General features: G+C 46.2%; 1 pseudogene; it reads left to right on the forward strand.

The window, feature by feature from the left end:
- The first annotated feature begins 1,650 nt into the window (after nt 1-1,650).
- On the forward strand, nt 1,651-9,322 carry LOC129355965 (signal transducer and activator of transcription 1-like; annotated as a pseudogene).
- The last annotated feature ends 826 nt before the right edge of the window (nt 9,323-10,148 follow it).

Here is a 10,148-nt window from a genome sequence, read left to right on the forward strand (position 1 = left end):
CATTAGCGCCCCCACTGGCCAGACACGCATAACACTGCCAGAGTTCCCGGTTCGGAGCTTTTATTTTGGAGAGGAAACCGGAGGTTGTGAGTCAGCGTGACTCTCTGTAAATGCGCTTCAGGGTTTCTGGGGAATCACGTGGTTCTCGCAGAGTCGTGAAAATGAGTCACGAGACTTGAGGCTGCAGTGATTGCGACTTCCGGTGGGATCAGAAAGAAATCCCCGTCCGCCGGAAGCTGGAGGTAAAGGTCCGAATCCACCTGCAGTTTGATCAACTGAGCAGCAGACATGCTGAGGGTCTGCTGGACTTGAGCTTCATTTCAGGACTAATTGCTGTGATTAGTTGTTCAGAAACTCCTAAACTGGAGGAGAATAATAATCTATTATTATTATTATTATTATTATTATTATTATTATTATTATTATTATTATTATTATTATTATTAGCTGAAGCTCAGATCACAAAGTCTGACGAGGAAATAAAATCAGATTTTGGGTGTGCGGTGATTCAGCTGCTGAGTCAGCAGTGAAATATGAGGAAACATCTGAGTAAAAAAAATCAGCAGGAACATTCGGCTCTGGGTTTGTTTGCTGTTCACAGAAACTCTCAGTGATCATCATTAAAGTATTTGAAAACTGAAACACTAATTCATTTTGTTCAGAACAATTAATGAAATTCACTGGATTTTCTTCCACTAACGAAGTTTTATTTTACCTCACATGGTTGCTTTAATCTGTGCACATTTTTACCTTCCACTCAACTTTACAGTGATATGCTTGGAAGCAGCGCTTTGGAAAAGGGAGTTAACATCAGGTTATTTAAATTAACAGCAAATGTCTTGTTTTCAAAGTCATGTTTTCACCATTTCATTCATTCAGTTAGAAATGAGCAAAGTAAATGTTTAATTAACAAGCTAAAGTCAACCTACTAAAGTGATCAATAAACTTCAGAACCACGATGAGGTTTCAATGTTGTGGCTGAATTCTGGATGTTTAATCATCCAGAAGGTGAATGGATGAATGTGACCCGGTCACCAGGCTGGGTCCGTTTCCTCCTGCAGGCTTCATGACGGGAACGTGGCTCTGTGGTCGATGGATTTGTTGACTAAACTTCTACAGAAAACAAAAGACATTTATTTTAGCCAGAAAACTCAACAACACAAATCAAACTGTAGCAGAAAACTAAATATGTTGGGAATATTTTAGATAATAATTTACCTGCCATTCACAGAAGCTGCAGAATTCAAAGATTGTTTTGCTGAGAAAGATTGCAAAGTTTCAGGCTGATAGTCAACAATGATCATATTTCATTGATCATATATTGATCTTTTCTCTCTGTTGGTTTGGAAATCTTAGTATTTGGTGAAAATGGCGGTGCAGGGTAATAATTAGATCTAGGAGTTGAAGATCAGATGAGGGAACATGAAGCTGACGGATCTCTGCTGACTTTCTGAATGTTTTAAAACTTTTAGGTTTTATACTTAAAACATATTATTTTACCAATTTAGGTTTTTAGCCAAGTTAAATATTCAGTTAGCATTAGCCAGCTAAATAATAACAGCTTGTTAATTTCAAAACACATAAAGTCTTGAATAAACTTTATTCAATGACGGATAAACAAACAGTTAATAACACGTTGAAAAAATTATTGTCCGATGATTAGCATAATGAGAGGATTTAATGTCAAGTTGTTCGCAGCTTTTCTCTAACAATAAAAGCCTTTAATTTGAAAAGCTGCTGAAGCGGAAGCGTGACTCAGCGCAGCTTGACGCTTCCGGCTGAGACGTTTCCCGAGAATCAGCGGGTCAGGAGGGAGTTTCCACGGGATCGCTTCATAAAAGGCGCCGCTGCCTGCAGATCGGTTCTGATCCACTTCCTGTTAGTGAGCGGAGGATCTGAGACTGACGGTGAGAAAAACCTTTAGTGTTTCACATGTTTATGTCATAAATATGTTAGTTTTCTGACTGATGATTTCAAGCTGAATTAAATGAAAACGTGTCATAAAGTTTAGCTTTAATCATTTCAATAAGTTGTGTTCAAAAACATAACAAGAGCGAGCATGAACCGCTCAGGCTTCCGTACCTGCTGCGCTCTGCGCATAAAATACGGAGCGCATCCGAGTCTGCAGGGTTTATTGAATCCGGATCAGAACCGAGAACGTTTGAACATCTGGAAACGTTCACAGATTCAAACTGCAACATGAGTCGAAAAGTTCTGCTACATGTGAAACTATGGAGGTTTTATTGATATTCTGTAACCCACACATAAATAAGGAAAGTTTAGTGGAAGGAAAACGTATCAGGCGTTCCAGTTCCTCAGGCGGTTCTGTTGTGGTTCTGTGCAGATGGCGCAGTGGCAGGAGTTGCTGAAGCTGGACTCGGTGCTGCAGAACCGGGTCTGGCAGCTGTACGAGGGCCGGTTCCCCATCGATATCCGGAACCAGCTGAGCCACTGGATCGAGAGCCAGGACTGGTAAGAGGAGCCAATTCTGCTGGGTTCTGAAACTGGTTCTGCTGGGTTCTGGGCGGTGGCTCCTCCCCCAGTCAGACTGAACATGTTTTATTTATCAAGTCTGAAAAAGTTCAATAAAATGATTAATTTGACACAAAATGGAATGAAAAATTGAATTGCAAAATTCTGAAAAGTGTGGAGTACCTTTCTAGTCAGAACCCTGCAGAACCTTTTCTGGGTGCAGGTTTTCTGGGTTTGTCTCCATCAGCTCTGAACATCTAGACTTTGACTAGGCCATTCTATCCATGTTTATTTTAAGGTCTGTACAGAATACATAAAATATTTCAAAACTTTAGAAATATTGTTATAAAAACAGGAAGTGAGGCGGGTCAAAGTGTGACATCATTTCCTGCTGCAGGAGTGCTGCAGCTGCAAACGAGAACGCGGCGGCTGCGTGTTTCTGCGCTCTGCTGCAGCAGCTGGAGGAGCAGTGGCGCCGCTCGGTCCAGGAGAACGCCATCCTGGACGGGCCCAACTTCTCCAGGATGAGGGCCGACATGGTGGTACGGCGGAGCCGGCGCGGCGCTCAGTATGCTACCTGACGCTACCGGGTCTGAAGCAGCTCTGTGTTTCCAGGAGAACTTCCAGCTCAGCCGCTGAAAACTGGCCGCCATTTTGTCTGAGTGTCAGTCGGAGGAGAAGAAGATCCTGGAGTCGGTTACCATGACGACGGTGAGTCCCGATTAGCGGCGCGGCGGCGGCGCAGGAGCTAACTGACCTGTTCTCCTCCAGGGCGGCGGCGTCATGGCGCCGCAGCGGACGGAGCTGGACAACCGAGTGACGGCTGAAGCTGCAGCTTCTGGTAATCAGACGGATCCGATTCCTGACCGGACCCACACAATCAGAACCAGAACCTTGATCTGTGAAATCTGCTGCAGGAGCTGAAGAAGGAGGTGAAAATCCTGGAGGACCTGAGCGAAAAACTCGACTTCATCCAGAACTCGTGGCAAAATCAAGGTCAGGCAAAGGTCACCGCTGCAGGAACCTGCGGCATAACGCCACACGGCGTTCTAACAGGAATATTTGGGTCAAAGGTCATGACTACTGCGTTCTAACAGGAACGCGTGTGTTTCCTTCACTAGTGGAGCAGAACGTGAACCTGGTCCAGTCCAAGGCCCGGCTGGAGCAGGTGTCTGAGGTTGGCCCAGTCCGTCTCCCAAACCAGACAGGTACCGGAGACCCACACAGTACAGAACCGATCAGAACCGGCTGATCAGAACCGATCAGAACCGGCTGATCAGAACCAGCTGATCAGAACCAATCAGAACCGGCTGATCAGAACCGATCAGAACCGGCTGATCAGAACCGATCAGAACCGGCTGATCACAACCGGCTGATCAGAACCGGCTGATCAGAACCGGCTTATCAGAACCAACTGATCAGAACCGGCTGATCAAAACCAGACTCAGAACCGGCTGATCAAAACCGATCAGAACCGGCTGATCAGAACCAACTGATCAGAACCGGCTGATCAGAACCGATCAGAACCGGCTGATCAGAACCAGCTGATCAGAACCAATCAGAACCGGCTGATCAGAACCGGCTGATCAGAACCGACTGATCAGAACCGATCAGAACCAACTGATCAGAACCGGCTGATCAGAACCGATCAGAACCAACTGATCAGAACCGGCTGATCAAAACCGATCAGAACCGGCTGATCAGAACCAACTGATCAGAACCGGCTGATCAGAACCGATCAGAACCAACTGATCAGAACCGGCTGATCAAAACCGATCAGAACCGGCTGATCAGAACCGATCAGAACCGGCTGATCAGAACCAGCCGATCAGAACCACCTGATCAGAACCGGCTGATCAGAACCACCTGATCAGAACCGGCTGATCAGAACTGATCAGAACCGGCTGATCACAACCGGCTGATCAGAACCGGCTGATCAGAACCGGCTTATCAGAACCAGCTGATCAGAACCGATCAGAACCGGCTGATCAGAACCGGCTGATCAAAACCGATCAGAACCGGCTGATCAGAACCAACTGATCAGAACCGATCAGAACCAACTGATCAGAACCGGCTGATCAAAACCGATCAGAACCGGCTGATCAGAACCAACTGATCAGAACCGGCTGATCAGAACCGATCAGAACCAACTGATCAGAACCGGCTGATCAAAACCGATCAGAACCGGCTAATCAGAACCGATCAGAACCAGCTGATCAGAACCGGCTGATCAGAACTGATCACAACCGGCTTATCAGAACCAACTGATCAGAACCGGCTAATCAGAACCGATCAGAACCAGCTGATCAGAACCGGCTGATCAGAACTGATCAGAACCAGATGATCAGAACCGATCAGAACCAGCTGATCAGAACCGGCTGATCAGAACCAACTGATCAAAACCGGCTAATCAGAACCGATCAGAACCAGCTAATCAGAACCGGCTGATCAGAACCGATCAGAACCGGCTGATCAGAACCGATCAGAACCATCTGATCAGAACCAGCAGCTCCCTCAGTTTAAGGTTTGAAACTGACTAGAAACCAAACTAGCCACGATGCTAACCTATTTTATTTTGAAGGTCAACCTGCTTCACTAGATGTTTTTCTTTCTTCCCCTGCAGCAAGAGACTCTGGGTCAGCAGGTTGACCCGGCTGACCCGGCTGACCCTCCTCAGGTGTTTGATGCTGCGTTACGTTATCTCTCAGGTTGTGCTGCAGCGGCTGGTCAACGTTTGAACGAGGCGTCTGGTTCGGTCCAGACTCTGACCGGAGTGGAGCTTCCTGAGTGGCGGCGGCGGCAGCAGCGGTTCTGCATCGGCAGCCCAGAGGACGCCGGCCTGGACCCGCTGGAGAAATGGTGAGGCGCCCGCCTCGTGGCCCGGCCCGGCCCGACCCGGTCCCGCTCGCTGCCTGACCCGACCCGGTGGTGTTCTGCAGGTTCACGGCGGTGGCCGAGGTTCTGCTCGGTGTCGGCGAACAGCTGCAGCAGCTGCAGGTCCAGAACCAGAGGTTCCCCGCCCCGGACTTCCCGGGCCTCAGCGACTCCGTGGCAGAAATGGAGAAGTTCTGCCGCAGTCTGATCCGGAACCTGCTGACCAGGTGAGGCTCCGCCCCCGGCTGGCGATTGGACCGGCCGGCCCGGGGCCTGACCGGTTCTGTTTGGGTTCTGTGCAGCGCCCTGGTGGTGGAGAAGCAGCCTGTCATGCAGAAGCTTCTTCACCGGCCGCTGATCCTGAAGACCGGCGTTCTCTTCAAGGTCACCGTGAGGTGAGGCGGAGCAGACTCACACTGTGACCTCTGACCTACAACCTGAGCCAAGATGGCCGCCACACCCAGATCCAGCAGAACTGCTATCACTTTGAAACATTAATGAAAGTTCCCAGAGGTCAGACATGTTGTTTGATTTATGAAAGAAAAAAAAAATCAAAACAAAAGCAGCACAAACGTAGCAGAATCTATTCACACCAATTTCTGATTTAGTAAAGATGGAGCCTGTTTCACCTTTGACCTCTGGACATTTGAAATGATAGCAGCACCAACATTGCAGCACAAAGTTTGACAGCATTTTGCTTGGAGGCTCATTTGTTTCATTTCATCATCAAAATGAATTTTATTTTTGAAACTTTATTTTTGTTCCTCAGGTTTTTGGTCAACATTCCAGCCTTTAAGATGCTCATCAAAGTCAAACCCGTTTTCGACAAGTAAGAAAAAATCTTCAGTTAAGATCAAATATTTTCCTCTTTCTTCTGTTTTTCCATAAAATATCATTTTTCTGGTTGAAATCAGAGACGTTGAAGAAGTGAAGACGATCAGCGGGTGAGAAAATCGATCAATAAAAGAATTTATAAAGCTTGCTTTACTATTTTTATGAAATATTTGTAGAATACTTTAGTTTTTAACTGTTTGATGTATTTAGTAAAATGTTTGTGTTAGTTTTCGTCAGTTCGATTTCTCGCGTGACGACTCCAAGGTTCTGGACGTGGATCTGTCCAGCGGCGCGCTGACGGCGACGTTCGAGCACATGGTGGGAAACCCGATCAAACTATTGATCACTAAGTATTGATCATCATTAATAATCATTTCTGTTTCTGTTTTCAGTCGCTCAAAGAAAAAAAGTCCAGAGTTAAAGGCTCCAGTGAGGGTGAAACATTTTGGATCATTTAACGTTGGTTGTTGTTGTTGTTGTTGTTGTTTATTTGCTCTGCATGTTTCCATGTTTGGGCCGATCAGAACCAGCTGACGGTCACAGAGGAACTCCACGTCATCCGCTTCGTCACGCAGCTGCAGCACAACGAGGAGACCTTCCACATCCAGGTGACCAGTAAGACCAGTAAAACCAGTGAACCGGTTCTGCTCCGGCTGACGGCCCGGTTCTGCTCCGGCTGACGGCCCGGTTCTGGTTCTGTCTGTCCGTCAGGCCAGCTCCCTGCCGCTGGTGGTCGTTTCCAGCTCCAACCAGGTTCCCAGCGCCTGGGCCGCCGTCATGTGGTCCAACATGACAACCGACGCCAACTCGGAGGTGAGTACAGAACCAGGACTGGCCTCTGCCGGTCCGGACCGGGCCAGACTGAAGTTCTGCTATGTGTGGACAGAACCTGTCGCTGTTTCTGGACCGCCGGGCCTGACCTGGCAGCAGCTGGCGCCGCTCCTCAGCTGGCAGTTCCTGTCGGTCGGGCAGCGGCCACTGGACCAGGACCAGCTGTCCATGCTGCAGGCCAAGATCATGGGTGGGTCCAACAGAACCAGAACCTCCCCCCGCCTTTATGTAATAATGGATTAGATTAGCTTAGCCTCCATGCTAAGCTAACTAGCATCATGCGAATGTTGAACTGATTGAATTGAGCGGTTCTGATTTCATCCAGATGATCCTGATGGTCCGATTCACTGGAACAAGTTTTCCAAGGTGAGGTTCTGGACGTGTCTAGTCCAGCAGGGTCCAAAGTGGCTCAGGGGCCTTTAGGGGCCACAAAGTGGGTTTATTAACTCAGGATGTTGATTCATGCCTTTAAAAAAGTCTTCTAAAAATGTAAATAAAGTTTTATGGATTTTATCGCTGGATGTCTCTGACTTCCTGTCTCTGACTTCCTGTTTCCCAGGATGAGAGCGTCTGGATTTGGATCGATGGAATTCTGGATCTGATCAAGAAGTTTGTGTGGGAGCTGTGGCGGGACGGGTAAGTGGGTCAGATCGGGTCAGATCGGGTCAGATCGGGTCGGTTCACCCCTGCTGCTTCTCTCCTCCTTCAACATGTCTTGTGTGTTTCTGCTCTCCAGATGCATCATGGGATTTGTTAGCAAGGAGAGAACGCGCTGCCTGCTGCGGGAGAAACCGGTCGGGACGTTTCTGATCCGATTCAGTGAGAGCGTCCTGGACGGCGCCATCACCTTCAGCTGGGTGGAGCAGACCGCCGGAGGTCAGTGTCACACAGACCCAAACGGGCTCACCAGAACCCGAACAGAACCAGAGGACTGATCTGACCCGGTCTGCAGAGAAACACGTCCGCGCCGTGGAGCCGTACACCAAGAAGGAGCTGTCGGTTCTGTCTCTGCCCTTCGCCATCGACAACTACACCCTGACCACGCCGGGGGGGAGCCACAACCCGCTGGTCTACCTGTACCCCGACACCCCCAAAGACGCTGCGTTCGCACGCTACAGAGTGACAGGTACCGAGCGGCGCCATAGTGACGTCTGGAGACGGTTCTGTGGATAAAAATGAACAGCAATAATTTGACCTGTTTGACCTTAAGAATAAAAATGGAGCTTAAGTTTCAGTTATTCATGTCAGTTTCAAGCTGAATACATTAATATCCACTTATTCAACTATTTAGTTAGTTAGCCAAATATTAAACTCAGAAATCATTTTTAGTTAGCCAGGTAGCTTGCTAAGTATAGCTTAGCCTCAGCCAGCAAGCTAAGGTCTTAGTTTCAAACTGGAACATTTATGAATAATATGATGAAAATGTAACTTTTATAAAATGCATTTTAAACAGTGTTTTATCTTTAAACATCAGATTTAAAGTGAGTTATTTCATAAGTATTTACAGCATTTTCTGTGATGCTAAAGGTTCATGAAGACTTAATCACTCTTTATTGTATCAATAATGTCTAAAAGCCAGTTTTCTTGTTGTGATTGTGGGAAAATGAGTTTAGAAGGTAAATCTAAATGAATGAGTGAAGAAGTTTGACCCAGTTGGTGGCGCTGTTTCTGCTTTGACCCGCTGCAGCGCCGTCTCCCAGCACCAACATAAAGGGATACCTGCCCAGGAAGATCACTTTGGTCTCCATGTAAGTTTCTGCTGAACTGAAACTCTTTGCCAGTTCTTCTTCAGGAAGTAAGCAGGAAGTAAACGTGTCGTTCCCCCGCAGTGGCCCCACGCCGCCGCCGTCTCCGCCTGCCGCCATGCTGCTGGACCCTGAGCCCTCCACGGTGAGTTGGACGCTGCTTCCTGTCTCATCATTTCTTATGGCAGCTGATTTAAAGTGACGGTGTTTGTTGCTCTCCAGGTGAATGTGGACGACATCATATCGTATTTATTGGACATGGCTGACGTCCCCTCATCGTCTCCTCTGCAGAGCTACAGTGATCCTGATATTTCTTCCAAAACATCAATCAGTGATCAGAAAAAGTTAATGAACATCACTGGATTATTATGTACATAGTAAAAATGAAAAATGCTCATTTGGAAATCCTTCCTCCAGGGTTTCAGGCTGAAATATAAAAACACTTTTCAGTTTTTATCTTTTAATAAAAATGCTTTAGAAAAGCTGTAAATATCCAAACATAATAGAGCAGAATTTGTTTTGCTGCTGTACAATGAGATTAAAGTTCACAGTGAATGTGATCAACACATGGGTGATTATTGAAGGTGCCAATCTGTTTCCATAGAGACAAATTTCTTACTTTTATCAGACACAATTTATGCTGCAGAAATATTCATCTAAAACTATAAACTATTTGCTTAATGCCTGTTTGTAAATACTGCAAAAAAAAAAAAGTATGAACACTATTGATATTTATTACTAAGGATGCGATTAGATTTACTTTTACACCATCTAGTGGTTGGAGTGTGAACTGAGAGGAAGTTAGAATTTCAATGTACCCAGTGAATAATCTTCACCCGGAGCTGGAATATGGATTAAAAATATATTTACGCTTTCTGATAACTGCTACATAAAGGAGACATTCATTTAAATTTTTAGGTTTGAAGCTTTTTAGTGACACTCGGCAGCAAAGGGATGGAAACATGCTATGCTAGTATTGGTATGATTGTTCCTAAACAATCACATCCAAAATCACTAAACAAAACAAAAATTAGCGCCACCTTTGGTCTGGAGTCAGAATGCAACCAAAAGGAAAAACTTTATTGTAAATTGAATAAATTACACAAACATGAATCTCAAAGTCTCTGTGCTTCGACGACACCGTCGTCATAAATACATTCAGGATACAATCATCTGACGTCTGCGGCCGTCAGCCAATCAGAGAACAGATACCTGAAACGATTTACACCAAGATTTCACACAAACTCACATAAGTGGGACCTGGTTTATATGGCAACGCAATAGGGCCATGATAGGTAGACAAAAGGAGAAATGACCACCAAAAAAGTTCAGATTTATCAGAAACTTTTTTTTTTTTTACATCTCAGTTTCAGATGTCAAACAATTTTAGAG

This window comes from Poeciliopsis prolifica, unplaced genomic scaffold (assembly GCF_027474105.1).
Source record: "Poeciliopsis prolifica strain line A6 unplaced genomic scaffold, Auburn_PproV2 SCAFFOLD152, whole genome shotgun sequence".
NCBI lineage: Eukaryota > Metazoa > Chordata > Actinopteri > Cyprinodontiformes > Poeciliidae > Poeciliopsis > Poeciliopsis prolifica.